Source organism: Parambassis ranga, chromosome 16 (genome assembly GCF_900634625.1).
Source record: "Parambassis ranga chromosome 16, fParRan2.1, whole genome shotgun sequence".
Classification (NCBI taxonomy): Eukaryota; Metazoa; Chordata; class Actinopteri; family Ambassidae; genus Parambassis; species Parambassis ranga.
Window position 1 is genome coordinate 17,689,262 of NC_041036.1, and position 19,003 is coordinate 17,708,264.

Here is a 19,003-nt window from a genome sequence, read left to right on the forward strand (position 1 = left end):
CTGGTTTAGGGACCACAGGATCTCATCTCTGCTTTTTGCAGATGATGTTGACCTGTTGGCTTCATCGAATCGCCGGGACCTCCAGTATGCACTGGGACAGGTTGCAGCTGAGTGTGAAGCAGCTGGGATGAGAATCAACACCTCTAAGTCTGAGGCCATGGTTAACAACTAGAAAAAGATGGCTTGTTCTCACATTGATAGAGGAGAGCTCCTGCCCTGGGTGGAGGATCATTGTGCATCATTGTGATGGAGTGGGAGATTGACAGGTGCAGCTTCTGCAGTAATATGGTCGATGAAATGGTCCGTTGTGGTGAAGAAGGTGCTGAGCTGCAAAGCTCTCAGTTTACAGGTGGATCTACGTTCCTACTCTCATCTACGGCCATTAGCTCTGAAAGAATGGGATCGTAAATACAAGAGGCCGAAATGAGTTTCCTTCGAAGAGTGGCTGGGCATTCCCTTAGAGATAAGGTGAGGAGCTTGGTCTGGGTGTCTCTGCCTAAACTGCTGCCCGGTTTGAAGATGGATGGAAATCAAACTGTTTATTTTTGTTCTGAAGATTACAAGAGAGTGCAGTGCCCAGCCACTAGGAGTGCTGTTGTGCTGCCGCTGATTGCATCAGACACGGAAAAGAAGAGACTGACGGCAGTGACCTTCATAATGATGTTTCTGGCTGAAACTCTTTGTGTTCATTTTAGCCTCTAGACTGAGCTTCCATTATTCAGAGTTTAGAGACGACATCTACAACCTTACAGTGTGAGGAGGGAGCCTGGTGACAATCACATGTTAGCTTGCTTAGCCATTCATATTATTTGTCTTAACACACATTAATCCCCTTTGCCAGGTTACATGAGACCAAAGAACACTTAAGACAAATCACTATTCTGCTGGAAGGTCAACAGGTCGAAGCTCGGTTGGTGTTGACAGCAAGATGCGATCCAATTGGTTGAAGTTAGCTAAACAGGTGCTTCATCCAGTCATGTGCCAAGTATGTTTTGAAGGTGCCTGTCCAAAGAGTTCCGTGACACCTACAGGGTAATGAATTATCTGGCACTTAGGGAATGGTATCAAATGTCTAAAACTTTCTAAAGCTTTCCAGCTATAAAAAAAAAACCTTCCCTACTTCTGCTTCTGGACATGGGTTAGAATGATTCCCTGGCAGCAGCTTAGCGCTGACAGAAAAGGAAATGGGGAAAGGGGCATTGATAGTAGAGATAGCAGTTAACAGAGCAGAGTGTCTCTATGGACACAAGCAGCATGTGCGACAGCAAACGGGATTTGTTTAATGTAAGCCAAGTTACCAGTTCTGTTTGAAGTAGCTATGTACAGTAAACAGACGCTCCAGCATGCCAACCTATACACTAAAATCCATAAATATGCAGGTATAAGCAGCTGACCCCATCAATACACATCAGTTGTGATGAAGTGTAGGACTTACATCTCATACATTACAGCCAATAGAAGTTCAGAAATGTACAACTGTGATTGACTCAAAGGTCAAAGGTTAAACCGCAGGGTGCAGATCTACAGTGTCTAAGGCTTTGTTTACGTTTTTTTGTGTATACAGTAAACTACTCGCTGAAATTCCACAGCTGAAGTCTGTCCCTGTGCCTCAGGTGCCTTCACAAGCATGGCATGTGTGATGATGCAACAGTAAAAAAAAATGACTGCGCCCACTTCAATAAACACCATCAAACTGGCCTCCATGTTGTTCTGCTGTGCATTATGCTGGCAGGAGTGTGTAGGAACTGATACAAAAGACATTAATTGGGAACCAACCATGTGGTGGGGGAAAAAACACACATTTGCCTGTTTTTTGCAAACTTTGAAACGACATGCTTCAATTTAAGATGAAAATCAGGCTACTGTGAGGGGGAATTCTACTTTACTAATGTTCTATTCTTGAATTCAGGCTGACATTGTCGATCGCTTAAAGCAACTAAAACTAGTAGAAGATTAAAAAAATGCATGGAAGTGTGCTAAGAAAAGTACCCAAGTATGAAACACTGAAAATATAAGACGTTCCCAAAATGCCTCTGGAGAAGACGGTTATAATAGCTCCCATGGGGAGGATAAATAAGATGCAGTGAATCACAGTGGCCCTCCATGAATAAACAAGAATGAAAATGCAAGAAAAATCAACTTTGGATATTTTTACAAAACCTGCAAAGACAGTAATCAGTGTGTTGTTCTCCAGTCAATGATTGACTAGAAGGCCTCAGTTATCTTATGGCTACTGAGATGTTCCAGGAAACGGTGCAAATATGTGTCTTCATGCTGGTGATAACATTAAAGACATCTGCTGGACTCCTGAGGAACATTTATGACAAAAGACATGTTTTTTTCAAGATAAGGCACAAGGTCCATTACATAACGAAAAAAAGTGGGACTAGAAGGTTATCATTCAAGCTCAAGGTGATCCATAGGGCTAATAGGTGAAGGGAGCAGTCAACGGGTTTAATATTGACAGGAGAGGGAATGTAAGTACAGCTCCATGTCACAACTTATGTAAGAGGCGCTTTACTGCTGAAAAGTAGGCCACATACCCTGATGGCAGGCTGTTAGTGTGACACGTGTGCCCGACAATGACACAAAGCTGCGAAAGGTTATCTCTCCGTTTAGAATGTTTCAGTGGACTCAGAAGGAAACCGCCATTAGAAAGGGAATGAGTGCAACATTTAAAAAACTCAAAACAGCTTGAGAGCTCAGGCTTAGTGACAAAAAAACGTATAAACACACCTCATGAACCATCCTCTAAGTGCAAAAGTGATGGTCTGCATTTACAGGGAGGCAGTGAGACTCTATAATTCCCAAACCACCGCCTATTTACAGCCCTGGCTCAACACAGCCGCTGGTTTTCTCACAAGCATTCCCCACCAGCACAGACAGGAAATCAGCAGCTCAGCGTCCCTGCTCTCCTCATGGAGCGGCTCAGCTAAAAGTGCAGCCATCAAAACCATGAGGGGGACAGAAACAACATTCTCAGGCAGAGGATTTCCATTAACAAAAGCAGCAGTCTAAGCTCAGACTGATGCTTCAAAAGGGGAATCTGTCAGAGCTTTCCCACTTGTTGGTGGCATCTTTTGATTTATATTAACACTCTAGATAAGAAGCTTTTAAGTCAAATTGTATCATGTATTCATGACAGTGCAGGCTCTAACTTGTGTGACGGTGTAAAAATAGTTGTGGTTTAACAAGTTCCTCATTCAGTTGCGCAGCAGTTTACTCATCCCCATGTGTTTCCTGAGGCTGAAGTTGTTTTAAACTCTAAAAATGCAACATTCAAACCGAGAAAAATCATGCATAAAACATGCTGTTTGTTATTCGATGTAAAAGGGAAACTCACCCACGACGCATTCCAAAGCAACAGGTGCAGGTTAATAGAGAAATGGCTTAATCCCTTTCAGGTGAGCTGGGTTCAGGGTGCCATCAAGAAACAAAATCACTTCCACCTGTGAATATATTCCACCAGGGACGGAAGAGTTAAGCTGCATAAGAGCAGCCACCAGACTGTGTTTTTAAATTAACAGTTGTAGTGGAACATGCTCCCACCTTGAGATCTCATTCAGTGTCTGCTCTAGTGTCTTGTTTGCTTAGTCAGTAAAGCTGACGGAATCACAGTAATCAGATTACCCTCTAGCAATATGCATATTTTGACTACTTTCAGACAACCAGACTGAGGTGCCTCAAACCTGATATTTTTCAGTTCTGTGTGGACACACAAATCCTGTTGTCGAACCTGATTCAGTCCCTTCAGAGTCGGGTTCTAATTTGAGGCCATGCAACATGAATAGAAATGATTTCAAATAAGAATGATTGATGTTCTGTGCAGCCAATCAAAGCCATGCTAGCAGCTAAGCTAAACATGCTTCTTATTGTGTTTATTTCATTTTTTTTCTGGTCATGTTTTGCCACAAATAATATAAGGACCATCAGTTTAAACATGGTACTTGAACATAATACATACATTTGCAATATTAGTTCATATGTCGCCCTAAAATGTTTCTGACAATAAATAATCAGAGCAGTAATGAGCAGTAATAATAATAATAATAACATTGTTTTATTTTCTTAAAATTTTCTAATTGTTCTTAAGGTTAAAAATCAGATAAAAGCCATAAACCATGTGGGAAAAAAAACTTTGAGCCCATAAATAGAGAAACAAACAGCCCTTGAATCCAGCGATAAGCTGCTTTACAGCAAATCCTAATGAAAAGTAAACCATAGGGAGATAGGGAGAAAAACATTTAGGACACAGAACATGGCGTCCCACATCACTGACCTGGTAGGTTAAAGGGCTGAGATACACACAGACTCACTCTTACTGAAAACCGATAAATGAAAGTTTTCCAATCTGTAAAGCAGCACTATGTTTAATTGACCAAAAATAAATAACTAAATAAAGAAAATAAGGCTAAAATTCCTGATAACTGGTAATAATAGTAAATATCTTAATGTCCCTTTATTTAAAGGTTGTAGTCTTGGATGTGGCGGCAGATAAACCCGGATGCTGCTGAATGCGCCGCAGGGCGGGACTGTCTGGGCTGTGTGAGACGCTGTGTTCTCTGCAGTCTGCACGTTGGACGCCAGTCACAACAGTAGCTCCACGGGCAGAGGCCACCTCTGAGTGAACCCTCATCCAGCACATGCTCCAGCAGAGCACGTGCGTGCTGCCGCCTTCCTCAGTCCGACTGTGCCAGGGATGCTGAAACGTGACCTGATGTGATCAGTCACATAAACAGCACCCTGATGTTTTTTAGGTTTTTTTTTTCATTGGGTGTGACAAATGGTGAAAGATATTTTAGAGAGTGCACTATGTTGTTTTTTATGTGCCACGTGCATCAACTTTAAAAGTTGGCTCCCTTGTTAAGGACACTAAAAACTGCTGCAGCGGCTGAAACTAATGTATCTTGGCACTGTCTTTGTGACTGTACTCCCGCCATCATTAATTTGAAGCGAGTCTTATGCCAGGAACAACCCAGGTTATAGCTAGCTGGCTATAAGATCTACTCAGCTATGAAAGCAGTCACTACACAGATTTGCTTTGTACTATTAGATCACATTAAACATCATTGTTCAGGTTAGCTGATAAAGTAATAAGTCTAGCCAGGCTACCAATGAGGAAGCATGCTAGGTTTAGCCTAATTTTTAGTATTTTTACTTTGTTATTGTACTTACTTTTCTCCATTACATTTTGCAATTATTATCTGTACTTTCTACCTCATTATATTTCTACAATGTTTGTAGTTACTTGTTACATTTTTTGAATACAGTTGTATTTATACAACTGTGCTCGACTGTACTACTGGACTGATGGGGGTTCAGACTCTGAATGGAGAGGAAGGTGTCACTGTTGTGTGAGGTGTAGATTTTTAACAGGCGCAGACAAAAACAAGTTCAACAAAAGGGAGCTTTATTCAAAGCTAAACTACAACACAATGACCAGAGGAGCGGAAGAACAAAAGGAGGGCTACTGAAAAACTGTGCCAGTAAAATGCAAAAAATCAAAAAAACTAAAGAAAAGATCAAAACACAAACCAAACCTGAGGAGGACAGGAAAACATGGAGGAAAACATGGAGGAAAAAGGAGGACGATGAGACGGTGGAGGGCAGGTAATCACAAGGAGAGACAAGCGGGGATTCACACGGGGTTCACATGGGAAGAACTGACAAAGACAAAGGGGAAGCACAGGGCTTAAATAGAGGAGAGACAGCACAGGTGAACACAATTAGGAAGGAGCTGGTGATCAGGAGGAGGGAACTGGGAGGAAGTAAAAACTGGTAGGGAGACATACAGGGAAGACAGGACTACAGAATAAGACAAGGGGGACACAGCAACACTGAGGACAAGAGGGAGGAAAGAGGGATCAGAAGAGGAGGAAGACTAATAACAGAAAATCATAACAAATGAGGGAACAGAATAAACATGAAGATCCACAACAGTCGCACCTCAATCATGATGCCGGTGCACTGGCTCAGTTAGCTAAGTAGTTAGTTACTTTCTGCTAACATACAATACTTTGTTCTCTGTAAGTTTAATGAGTTAAAATACACAGTACTTAAGTAAATCTAAAAGTAAGTAGTCTTTTACTTATGGTAAGCAGAATACTTGATGTAGCACTTGTACTTTTACTTAAGGTTGATGCAGCGAAGTAGGACTACTTCACTGCTGTACTTAAGTATTAAAGCTGGATCTGTTGGAGTATTTTTTTTTACTACATTTATTTAACTACATGTTTTTTAATAGTTGAGTCTTTTTACTCTGATACGTTTTGTATGAGCAGCATCGTTACTCAGCTTAATGAGTACATACCTGCCCCAGACAGAGGCAGAGACCTAGAGGAGGTGGAGGTTTCTCAGTAGAGTGCGTTGCTGAGCCACAAGTAAAGCAGTGTTTGTGTTGCGGTTCAATGAGACAGATGCCTCAGTTACATTGTTCCTCTTCATGCAGTGTGTACTTGTGTGTACTCAGTAATATCTATAGTGATACATATTAGAGGGTAGATGGATAATTTAGTAATTAGTAGTTATTATTATTATTATTATTATTATAATTAAGCCCCGCTGTATGTGCTGAAGGCTATACTATGGTGAATGTGAGGTTGTATGTCCACCACAGCCTGGGAACAGTTTGTTACTGATGTTTGTTCTTTCATAAATACTAAAGCTTTGTGCAAAAGGGAGAATTATTTTCAATCCACAGAGCCTGGAGGCCATCTGACTGTAGTTGTGATTATCATTACTCCAAGGAATTAGTTTAAGTTAAACTATTAACTGTTCTGTGGTTCTACACCACTCCCTGCATCTACATAAGCAAAGAGACGGAGACTCCATCACTGTGTCTTCTTTATTCATGTTGGGAGTTGTGGCATTAAGTTGTGTTGTGGCTGACACAAGTGACAGACCTCCAACCAGTCACACATTGGAGCAGAGCCTCTATTACAGTTATTACTGCCAGAGCAGTATGACTCTACAGCTACAAGCAGGTTTGGTGGAGCGTTTATCATCAAGCTGCCTCTATATGGACAGAAGTTTGGACTGCTTTCTTTATTAATTAGTAAAGTAAAGTAAATAGACTGAGCAGCACCCATAGTTGTTAAACTCCATACTTGGGGCTACATCATATTTGCTGTAAATAAAAAAAGTTGGGGAAGTCTCATGTTTTACATGTGACCCCTGTTTTCACTGTGTTTTTGAGACAGCTCATGCTTATGTAAAGTGTTATGTGTCACATTCGCATATGTATGAAGGGTGGGGTTAAAGAATTTGTGTTGCTTTAGGGGGCCTTAGGGAGCCTTTTGGGCCCTTGTTCTTATCAAATCATAGCCATACAAGTCCACGTGCATGCTGGGTATGTTGCAAAAGGGGACAAATGAATCTGTTTTATCACCATTGGAATAAGACGATGGTTGCTAATGCCAGCTGATAGCTTCAGTATTATAAATAATAGAAGAGCTGGATTTTACTAGATTGATTTCAAATTATATTGAACTTTAAAATTTGATTTTAAGTTAAAGGAATGATACATGTAACTTCTACAATCCTACGTACACCAGCCTGGGTCTACTTATCTGTTCACAGACAAGCGAAGCAAGCTAAAGTGAGCAGCATGATCGATCAGTGTAGTTCAAGAAAGCACGCATAATTACACTCTTTTAACAGCATTTATTTTAAATAAAAGAGCAGCAATATAAGATACAATCTTCTTACATGTTGGAGGGAATGAGATTCAAACTCACATACAGTACTTATATATAGAATATAGAATATATATTCCTCATCAGCCAGATGCAGCAACATTGGCCTCTTTACTATACAATACATTTAGAATGTCAGATTATACACAAAGAGGAGCAACAGCTTTTATTTCACACACATGCATACATGTTGAGCAGAACTGCTCCTCTGAGAGAGTGTGATAGAGATTCGTGTGAGAATGAGCCTCACAGCCCTGTTGGAGTATTTTGCAGCACCTGCAGCTTTGAATTCCGATCATTCCTAAATAATAACTTTAGTAAAAAAAATGCTTCCTTTGTCCTCATCTACAAAACCATCTCATAGCATCACTGAGCGTTAAGGGCACTTCTTGGCTGTGATCTATAGCTGTATTTGTTTAAATGTGTTAGATGTTAAAAACAATGCAGCCCTCCGCCTTCGTCCCCACATAATGATCCTGCCATCCACATTCCCAACCAATGACCTTATCCCTATCCTTTTGTCTCTGTGGCTCAGAATATGATGACGCACCACCGGTTAAGCCAATGGGCGCCATTCGTTAAGAATCGTGTCCTGGCGATAGCATCACTGAAACGCAGTTGATGTGCGAGGGGGGCGGAGCTAGCGGCGTGGGCAGAGGGGCACGTGGCGCCCAACGAGGTCTAAGCCTGTCACAGGGCATCACATCAGCCTGTGAACAGGCATGCGCACTTTCTAAAACCTCAATGCCCTGGAAAGAAAGGCAATCTGCCTCAAACAGGAGAACCAAACTACCAATCTGAATTTGAAGAAGAGTACTTAACTAGTCATAAACCTCCCATCTGTTTTTCCACAAACATACATAATCCAATACTCAGTATAAAAGCTTTCCCAACATGCTTCCTGCCATCAAACACATCCTTACACAACCGGAATTGTTTTTTTGCAAATTCACCAAAACTTAGGGCTTGCATGTGCAGGTGGCACACAGGCAGGCAGAAAAGAAAAACAGGCACCAACTCGCGAGACGCGGCGCGTGCAACATGCTGACCACATCCTGTTGTACGCCGATGACACCACAGACTCTTTTTAAAGCAGGAAATGCTGCAGCACTTCACTTCCCCAGTGCCAACCCATCAGGACTGTTTAAACCCAACTCGAGACTTATTATTAGCGCAGAGTTAGAGTTACCAATCATCCACGCTCTTTCAAAATATTCACAGCTTTATTAAATCATTACAAAATAACAAAGTAATACATTCGTTCATCAATAAAAACAAGAGACTGGTGACTTTAGCTTTGATTAAAGGTCTGCACACACACATGCATTTCAGTAGATACTGCAGAAAACAGGTTTTTGACGGGTTTGTCACACATGCAGGACTTCATAAAACAATGAAACCACAAGAAAAAAAAAGGTAGTGAGTAGTAGTTCAACGTCCCTTTGCAGATCCACTGTAGTTTTTAAAAACATCTGTGCAAATACTCACTGAATTGTATACACCTGACAGATTCACAAGTATTGTTTGAATACAGCTCCCGATCTGATCAGAAGGCTCTCTTGAAAGGAAAACAAAATAACTTTATCCCCCATCTAACATGTTCTGGGCCTGCCATCACTTCCTTACATGGTACATCTCAATTGCGTTCAGCCTTCCCTTAAAAAGGCATTGCTGTTCACATTATAAAACCCTATTTGGACAAGCTTTTTTCACAGTTACATCAGGGTTTCCTCTTTTTTTTTATATATATAGCTTAGAACAGCATCGACGGCATCGTGCAAGCATGTACCATTGTAACAACTAATGTCCAGGCCCAGTTGGCAGTCAGCAGGGTTTTGATCGCCCACCCCCCCCAAACCTGTCTACAAAAGTGAGCCATCCCCCCCATGAGTCCCTGAAGGTCCTGACAACAGAAGGTATAGAAAACACGTAACAAGCCCTGAAGGCTCTACGGTTGGTGAGTGAGGGATCCCAGAAATTCAGTGTCTGAGTGTGACTGTGAGGTGAGAAAAGTGCGGTTCTGTTCTGAAAGACACTGCTTTGTCTCCACTTCTGCTTCCTCTGCTCCTTCGCTTCTCATTGGTTCGTCCATCGTCTCCTCGGCCGGAGCGGGTCAAGTCTCTTCAGGGTGCAGGATGGGCGTGGACTTTCTCCGTCATCTGTTTGGCACTGTAGTAGGACAAACTCAGGCCCATGATGGCCAGCATCATGGCTATCTGGTTGACGGCACGGTCCTGTGGCTGCGTCTGCACCTCGCCGGCAACTTGCCTCTGGAGTGACAAAAAAAAAAATCAAGGCAAAGGTCAGAGGTCAGCAATGCTGGAAACAATGAGCCATTGAAAATGTGTTTGTCCGTCAACAAGGATGGTCCAGCCTGATTGGCCACACTTGCAAAAAAGTAAACATTCACCCTCCACAGAGACACGAAAAACATCTGCAACTTTTAGTTCCACAGCTCTCACAGCCATGTGACCAAACTTTTGGCAAGAACAGTGATTAAACATTCAGGAGGGGAAGAGTTTTTAGTGAAAGGGGAACACAATGTCCTGAGCAAACCGAGACTCAAACCGCCCGTCTGCATATATATAATATATATATATATATATATATATATATATATATATATATATATATATATATATATATATATATATATATATATATATATATATATATATATATATATAGATATAGATATAGATATAGAGAGAGAGAGAGAGAGAGAGAGAGAGAGAGAGAGAGAGAGAGAGAGAGAGAGAGAGAGAGTAGAGGGTTCCTATGGGTAGGTAGCTTCTAAATGTACAGCTCCTCCCTGCCCTCTGTGGTCTCTGAAGGGACTGAAGCGCTGAGATCAGAATATCAGCATTTTAGAAGCTCAGGCATCTGGGACAGCTGCCCACAACAGCATACATGATGGTAGATAAGATTCCAATAGCGGTTGAGTGACCTACATTTGTTGCAAACTGCTAATTTGGAGCTAGAGAGTTAGCATTTGTGTTTACAGAGCCAAATGTAGCTTTGCACGAGCACAGAGGTTATTTTTTGAAGGGCTTTGTAGTTACCGTAGTAATGAATATACAGTCACGTTTAAATAAAACAGAACTGTTGAGACTTAGTTAATTTGTTTGCACAATGTGAGGATTATATCAACTTTTGCAACATGCAAATTAGCATGCAAAATTCTGCACCCTAAAAATTATACCCCGATTAGCTGTACCTTACATAAATAAGTTTAGTGTCATGGTCACTTTTCTGCATTGACTATGGCCTGACAGGTGTTTGGGGTATGCGTATAGCATGATCCTTTTATAGTGGCTCCTTTTGAGACAGGATTTTGGATTTTCCCTGAGTGGGGGTGGGGTGGTGGCTGTGACATGTAGCAGCATTTTACCATTTCTGACCATACAGTTGTGCCTTTCGTGCATTCCAGCCCGCAATCATGAAGAATGCACTACAATTACTTGGCATTAACGCCCAGTCAAATCTCCTGTAAGAGCCAGCCAGTCACTTCTCTCCGGTCTGATAGGCTTTTGAGTGGCTGTAAAGCTATACGAGCAGACACCCTTTGTTTCCGCATTAGTGTAAATGGCGTACAAAAACTTTTACACAAAGGATGAGACATATGGACAGTCAGTGCTGGTGAGTGGATTACAGTGACGGCAAGGGGGAGAACAAAAGAAGCCGAGGAGGAAATGATATCACAGATTAGTGTCACCCCTAATTAAGCCGGTGGTGAAAGCAGATTGTGGGTCACACAGTGACCACTGGGAATGTTGTTAAAAAGTAGTTTGGAAAAAGTAAAAGTGGGACCTGTGAAGCTTCAAGTTACTCTAGTTTTGGTGGATAGAGATGCATTTATTTGGCATCAGAGGCAGTTATTTGAAACGTTTTGAGCGTACCTGGAGGAGGCGGAAGTATCCAGGTGTCAGTCTGCCCAGTCTGATGATCATGTCTGCTGATGTGGTGTGAGGTGGGACGAGGGAAGAGCTGGGCTGGGTTCTGGAGACCTATGAGAAAAAGAATGTGAAGTATAAGTATAAAAATGCTTCTTTAAAAGAAAAAAAGGGAACACTCTCCTATATAAAGCAGTACCATCTGATCCTGGCAAATAAGGAAGGAACATCCCTGGCCTGAAGCCATGGCACAAAACAATGCTTTGTGAACAGATCGCCATACACAGAAACCCTACATATAACCCAATACTTCACATCTGGAAGCATTTTAGACTTGTCCTTGGCAGTCATGCCTTCTATTGGGAATGCCCCTAACCGCCCTCCTCGAACCCTCCAGTTATTAAATTATCATGTTTGAACCAGATCAGGATCAGAAGCAACAGAGCCTCTATTCATGCTGCGTCATAAACCAACACGCCAAAGAAAAGGGCCATTTCATTCATACACACCCGAACAATCACAATGCTGCACACAAATGGTCGATGAGGAACATCAAAGACGAGAATATGGTGGAAAGATCTGACAGCGAAAACATACTTGACAGAAAGAAACTAAGATTTATCTTAAAAATGTGAAACCTAACTGATTCATGAGTGCAAATAATGAGAATTTAAAGCGAGCTGAGACAGAACTAGGTGATGCAATGGATTGCACTTTCAAAACAATGTGCATTCACTTTTAGTTGTCATGCAATTGCAATGAAAAATGCAGGAAAGGTAAGGATGATGATTGTGAAGAAGATAAAGCTGATGGTACCCGCTTGTCTGACTGTAACAAATGCAATCCAACCTCTAAAATTTGCTCCACGTGTCAAAACTCAAGTCAACTTCTCACCTTACAAACAATGGGGAAAAAAAAGGCAGAATCGTCAGTCCGAACGGCCGACGGGACCGTCTACCCTCCCAGCCACGCTACAAAAACCCCAACAGATGCTAAACCGGGATGAACTTCAACCACTGAGAGTTTCTGTGCTGTGCGTCTCCGCCTTTTTATACAGCCCCGCTCTCACCCAACCAGATCTTCAGGCTCGCCCCCATAAGCACACGCCCACTTCTGCAACACAGACACACCGCTGTCCAAATGCATTACTCTCAGTGGGACGCCTTTCCCAAACACCACCTCCTCCGCCTCCTTCCAAAAAAATAAAAACAACTGTTATACAGTACTGCCACTCAAGTCAAACACAAGGTAAACAAAACACAACAGGTTGGTACATCCTCAGCTTGCATGCCAGAGTGTATTGACTTACATAACCACCCTAATGTGTCCATTTAACCTTAATCTGGGGCAGAAAGCAGTGTCATAAACCTCGGGAGTCCTCATCAACAACCTGGCAGCCCATGAGACAATGAGCCAATGGTGTTAGAGCTGTGTTTTTAAAATCGCTTCACCATCCTCTGCATTACATAATACAGTTCCATGTCATTTAACATATAAAAGACTAATGTTTACGTCACTGAATCTCATCCCAAACCTGTTTTTTTCCACCTGTTGGTTTGATGTGATGCAACTGACATGGATCTATTTCTACTAGTGAAGATGACACATCACACCTTGAACAAATATTCCAAACATTTGGCTCCAAATTAGCGACTGATCAATACCACCAAAGGAAAGATAAGCTTATTATTGAAGGTGTGTGATTAAGAGATTTAAGTCCAAGTCTAAGCTGGTTAAACGACTCCTTGCACAGCTAATAAGCAATTGATTTTATACTTACTATGCAGGTAAATAAGACTTGGGGTGTCAAAGCCTGACCCTGCATTTCTGCTGGAATAAGATTATCTAAAGCTTTTTAGTCAATTTCCACCAACAGTGAGCACCTAGTACCAATTAAACGCATTTTGTTTTGACCACAGAAACTACCAGTGTATGCCAGTTGCAGGAACTTCTCTATAGAAACTCCTAGGAAATGGTTTCGGCTGTGGGGTAGGTTGCTTCTGAGCAACCCTGAAAAGATTTGTTTCACTCACAAATCACAGTTAAACATAGGAGTAAACATGCTGTATTATTAAAGATGGGATTACCCAGCAATGAGTTCCTGCAGTCTATGGCAATCTTTCAAATTGTGTGCAGGGAAGTAACTCATACTTTGTGCATGTATGGAATGCATCTTCCAAGTTGACTACAAAGTAGTGAGCCCATTGTGCCCACAGCTGTCTGAGTCTGGCCTTAGATCCTCATTTCCTACCCAGTTTTGTCCAGGGATCCCTTAAATATGCAGACTTGTGCATGCGTCTGTAAAGAGGCCCAAAGTAGAAAAAACCAGCGATTCAAACTAAGACCCTGGAAGAAATACTATAGTTTTGTCTTAAGGGAGGTTGTTTTTAAATTCACCTCTGAATTTTTAAACCCGTTTAGGAGCCCTGACCCTCAGTTCAGTTAGCAGCTTTTATATAATTGTTCTGCACACAGTGAGAACAGTATGTGTAACATGTCAGTGTTCAGTGTTGGGAAGGATGCTTTTAAAAAGTATTCAGTTACAGAGTACAGATTACATGTGCTAAGATGTAATTTGTAATGTACTGAGCATTATAAGCACACAATGCAACACCTTCACTCTTCATCCTCATCCTCACTCTGAACCCCATCAGCCTGCCTACACTGTCTTCTCCGTCACCTGCAGCACAACTATCTGTCCAGTTTGCTGACATGGCCCAAAAAACTTAAAGATTTTTGTATCGACGGTAAGAGCTCTCACTCTGAAGACTGTTCACCGTCATACACATGTACATAACCAGACAATGAGAAAAGCGATCATGAGAAAATCAGACATCTGCTGTAAATAAGATCTTTGTTGTAACAATGACAATGATTCTTATGAGTGAATAAGCACATGAAAGTACCATAGTGTAATCCACTGCTTTCAACAACGTACCTGTATTTTAGTTACGTAACGTCAGTACATGTAATCTGTTACTCCCCAACCCTGTCAGCTTCTGACCTCAAGCTAATTTGGTCACAGTAGAGAGAACACACAACTTACACATACTGCACGTCCTCTCCTGTAAACTTGTCATGGAAGCACTAGACTTGCCTATAATGTGCCATACTGTTCTCTTAATAAGCACACAGCCGATTCAGGACGACATGTCCTCATTCTTTAAAATTACAGCTCAGCCTTTTTTCTTTAAACATTTGTACCAAACTATATGGCTGACTGCCGGAAAGTACTGTACAATATGTACAATATGTATAACTTCCATAAAATAGTTCAATCATTACTGCAATTTCAGTGAAAACAAGGATTCCAACAAAGATCTCACGCACACCCTCAGCTGTGGGACCCATCAGAGAGACAAAACTCGAAAAGGAGTGCTCCACTACTATTTACATGTCTATCTGGACATGTACGTCTGCTGACTGATATGAAAAGACAAGAGGCTGATCCCCGTTTGTGACCACATTCCACAAATGCCAGCTACAAACTGGCCTAATTACAGACGCTGAGATGGTGGATGTTGATATAATCCAAACATATATATATATATTTTAATGGCAAATTGAGCTCAAAAAATGAAATTTTGAAATTTTTGGATTTTTTTTAAGAGAAAAAAAGAGGTTGTAATGTGAATCAATGCATTTTATCTCTTCCAATGAGATTATTCACAACAAAACCTTAATAGTGTCAATCAGCATTAGTGTCATGTAGGCATCAGAGCTGTAAACATTTGCTGGGTACACCGTGTACTTTTACTCCAAGCAGCCAATGAAATCTCCTTTCTTCCCATCTTAGTCCCGCCTCTCTGTGTCACTTTTTTTTTTGCTTCCAACCAGTGGGGGATCTATAGTGAGCGAGCATAGATAACAACCATGTGAAGGGAGGACCCAGCAGCAGCAGTATTGACTTGAGAAACCTTGAGGTGTGCAACAAGCAGCACAGGATTACATGCAGCTCCTCCACACCACTGTCTGTCTGAGCATCCTCCATATTCACAAACAGGACAGGTCAGCTTTGTTGCCAAGGCTGCTCTGTGTCACCAGTGTGCCACACGTAGGCCTACACGATTTGTGATGCAATCAAACAACTGTTAATCAATAAAGGGCTATATCATGGCTTTAACATCATCAGCTGATTTATAGTTGTATTGACCGTCCCCTCCCCCCATCGGGAGGCCTGACAAATCACATCAGTTAAAAAAAACAATGCAGAACAAGAATCCTGGGTACAGTGTGAGCATTTTAAAGGGGCACTTTTAAATCATTACAGGCTTGATTGGCATTAGATCAAGCAGAAAGTAGAATATGGAAAACAAGAATAATTTAAGCAAACCCTCCTGGAGGTGTAGTGCACGACATACCATGCCTTCCAGTTTGGCCCTATATGGGCGTCAAGCTCATCCTGGGGAGGTGAGTGACCAAAAGGTCTAGACTGTAAATTCTACCAGTGATATGCAAATGACCCGAAATGTGAGAAAAGGAAAAAGATAAGAAAGAAAGCCATGTAACGGCTTTCTGCGCCAAGAACAGCAGGTTTAAGAGCCAGCCAAATAAATCAATCAATTAATGAATTAATTAATTAAATGAATCTTCTTCTTCATGTTTAGCTCAAACTATAGATCAACTTTTCAAAAGATACTCTATGAAATGATAAATGGAGGAGAAGGTGTTTTTCAGACTCAGGGTACAAAATGTGCAGAAGACATGCGCACAACGTGTCTGAGCTGAGGCAAAGCGGACAGCTGGAAGTACAATTAAAAGCATTTTTAAAGGTCAATCAGTTGGAATATTTGGAGGAATTTTAGATGTAAGGATACGTTTTAGCTGGTTCAACACTGACAAAGTGACAAAACAAACGAAAAACACATATTTTCAGTAAAAAAACTGAACAAAGACACATTTCCAGTGCAGATCCAGCCTTAAGATTCCAACATAAACTCATTCATACATTACCTACATTAGAAAGTGACACGTAATCCATTTGACTTTAACTACATTTACAGGGCCACACTATTTTAGAGCTGAAAAGCCCTTTAAATTACATGTTTTTTTTTTTAATATATATATTTTTCAGTATGTCGCGCTGATCTGTCCATGCCACTCAGTACAAACTGTTTTCATTTGTTCCCACGAACATAAAGATCAGCCACTAACTGCACCAGTTGATCAGAAACATCTCGATGATTTTTTAAACACACACTGTCTGCAAGCATGTGGTGAAAATGTAAACTTTCACATATGTCAAACAGAAAGAAAGAGACAAAGACGATGCACAGTTTCTTATTTAACACATGCGCTGAACAGCTGATGTTTCCTCGCTTGTTCTTTCACTTCTGTGTGTGTGTTTTATGTATTTTTAAAAAAAGTAACAAATAAAATGGACTTACCTGCAGGCGGTCCGGGGTCCGGTTGTGGGTTTGGTGCCGATTAGCGTGAATGTGTGTGTGGACAATAGAGCAGGCTCACTTTGTAAAGTCTTTATAGGAGGGAGGGAGGTGATGTATATGTCGGGGGGGGTGGGGCCCTGCGAGCCGTGCAGGGACAGACATGTCTGTGTGCACGTGAAGCACACAGACCCCCGCGTTTTCACGAGAAGTGGGCTCGTCCGCTTTACGTTCGCTCGTGTGGACCTCGTGCGGGAACATTTTGTCTCTTTTCCTCATACGTTATACACAATATACCTTAAAATACCAAAACACAGCGTCACGGTGTGTGTATGAAGTGCTTAGGCTGAAAAACTAATTGAGATAAAAAAAAAACACAAATTTCCACATTAATCAGCAATAATTTGTTCAAAGTGACAGTTTCACCAATATCATGTTAATTTACAGGGTCTAAAAATACATCTGAGTAAGTTCACTCACAGACATCTTTTAATGTTGGCGTGTAAAAAATAACAGCAGTTCTTCTGCGATTGATACTGATCGGCCATAACGTCATGACCTACGACTGACATAGATCTGTGGCCCCATGTGCAACAACGCTTTGTTATACTGACACCTTTCTATCAGACTCAGCACTCGGATCAGAGCCTTCGCTCCCCGGTCAACGCCGTCCACCACGCCCAGAGAAAACCCCACAGAAGCTCTGACCCCATCACAGTTTATTCTCTGGTAAAGATGCTCGGTCCTTCCATATCTAACATGAACTTTAAGGACGAAATGTCCACTTGCTGCCTAATACCCTCCACCCACTGACAGGCGTCATGGTAACCACATAAACAGTGTTGTCCTCCTCACCTGGCACTGGTCAGAATGGCCTATGAATAAACCTGCTTAAATGAACTTGTCCTCTTGGTGTTTTGTTGGACTACTGCAAAATAAGGTCATTCTGGTTAACTCTTACTTCAAAGACAAGGTGGCAAGGTGTGCAGTAACTGTTACTATGTATACTGGCTTTTGATTCTATTCTATATTTTATTGGTAGTCTATTTTATAATGTATATATCTTTTCTTAACTTATCCTTTGCTGTCTGTATCTGCTGTTGCAAAAATGCAATTTCCCCATTGTGGGACTAATAAAGGTTTTTCTTAATCTTCCTAATCTTAATCTTAAGGAAGTAGTCTGTCTGGCTCACTTTGATAATCAGTCTTCATGCATGTGTGCATTTTCTATACTATGAAGGTTTTGTATTTAAAGCAAACAGAAGAACATCACAGTGCCTTGGTTAAGACAGGCTGGAACGCCCTCTATGCTGCTGGCTGGGGTCAATTTAATCTGTGTTAGACAGACAGCATGGCGTCCTGTGAACGTTTTCCCTTCAGGTGAGGTATGACAATGGATTATTTCTGAAATAATCTGACAAGTATCTTTAAACTGGTGCAACATTGATTAAATGTTTGATCATTTTTCCTCATATATACCTGGTAACCTTTAAATGTTGTGGTGCAGCCTGCCCACGCACCCCCGCTTGCCTGAACTGTGAACTGTGCTTTCCTCAGTATCGCCTTTCACCCAGGCTTCACATGTGGAGTGACATAACTTTCAGCCGGTGGGACACACAGTGTGCTTTAAAGGAGACCATACATTCACTCCAGCTTTATATTAGGAATGTATACTGACACCAACAAACAGGATGGAGCGTGTTCCTGCTGCTTCTGATGACACCTTTTCTTAAAATGTAAAGCTCATTTCAGATGACAAGCAACTCAGAGGCTGATCAGAAGGACACTTCCATTACAGCCTGGAAGTCACAGAACATCCACTAATGGAGCTCAAGTGGACCTCATGAGCAGCCTATATGGCCAGCTGTTTTAATGTGTCTTGAGCAGTTTAAGAACTTCCCATCCACACTGTCAGAAAGTCTATGTTTCCATGACAACGTAAGCAAACTGGAGGAACTCCTTTATGGGAAAAGAAAGCAAACACAGAGTGAACGCGTCATATTTGACCCAGCTTCAGAGATGGGGAAGTTAA

The 19,003-nt window shown here is 41.5% G+C and overlaps 1 long non-coding RNA gene across 1 annotated transcript; it reads right to left on the reverse strand.

Moving 5' to 3' along the window:
• Positions 1–8,898: 8,898 nt before the first annotated feature.
• On the reverse strand, positions 8,899–17,128 carry LOC114448973 (uncharacterized). Its single transcript, XR_003671934.1, has 3 exons — positions 16,975–17,128; positions 11,594–11,701; positions 8,899–9,964 (listed from the first exon to the last, which is right to left on the reverse strand). It is a non-coding gene; the product is annotated as an uncharacterized LOC114448973 (long non-coding RNA).
• Positions 17,129–19,003: the final 1,875 nt, after the last annotated feature.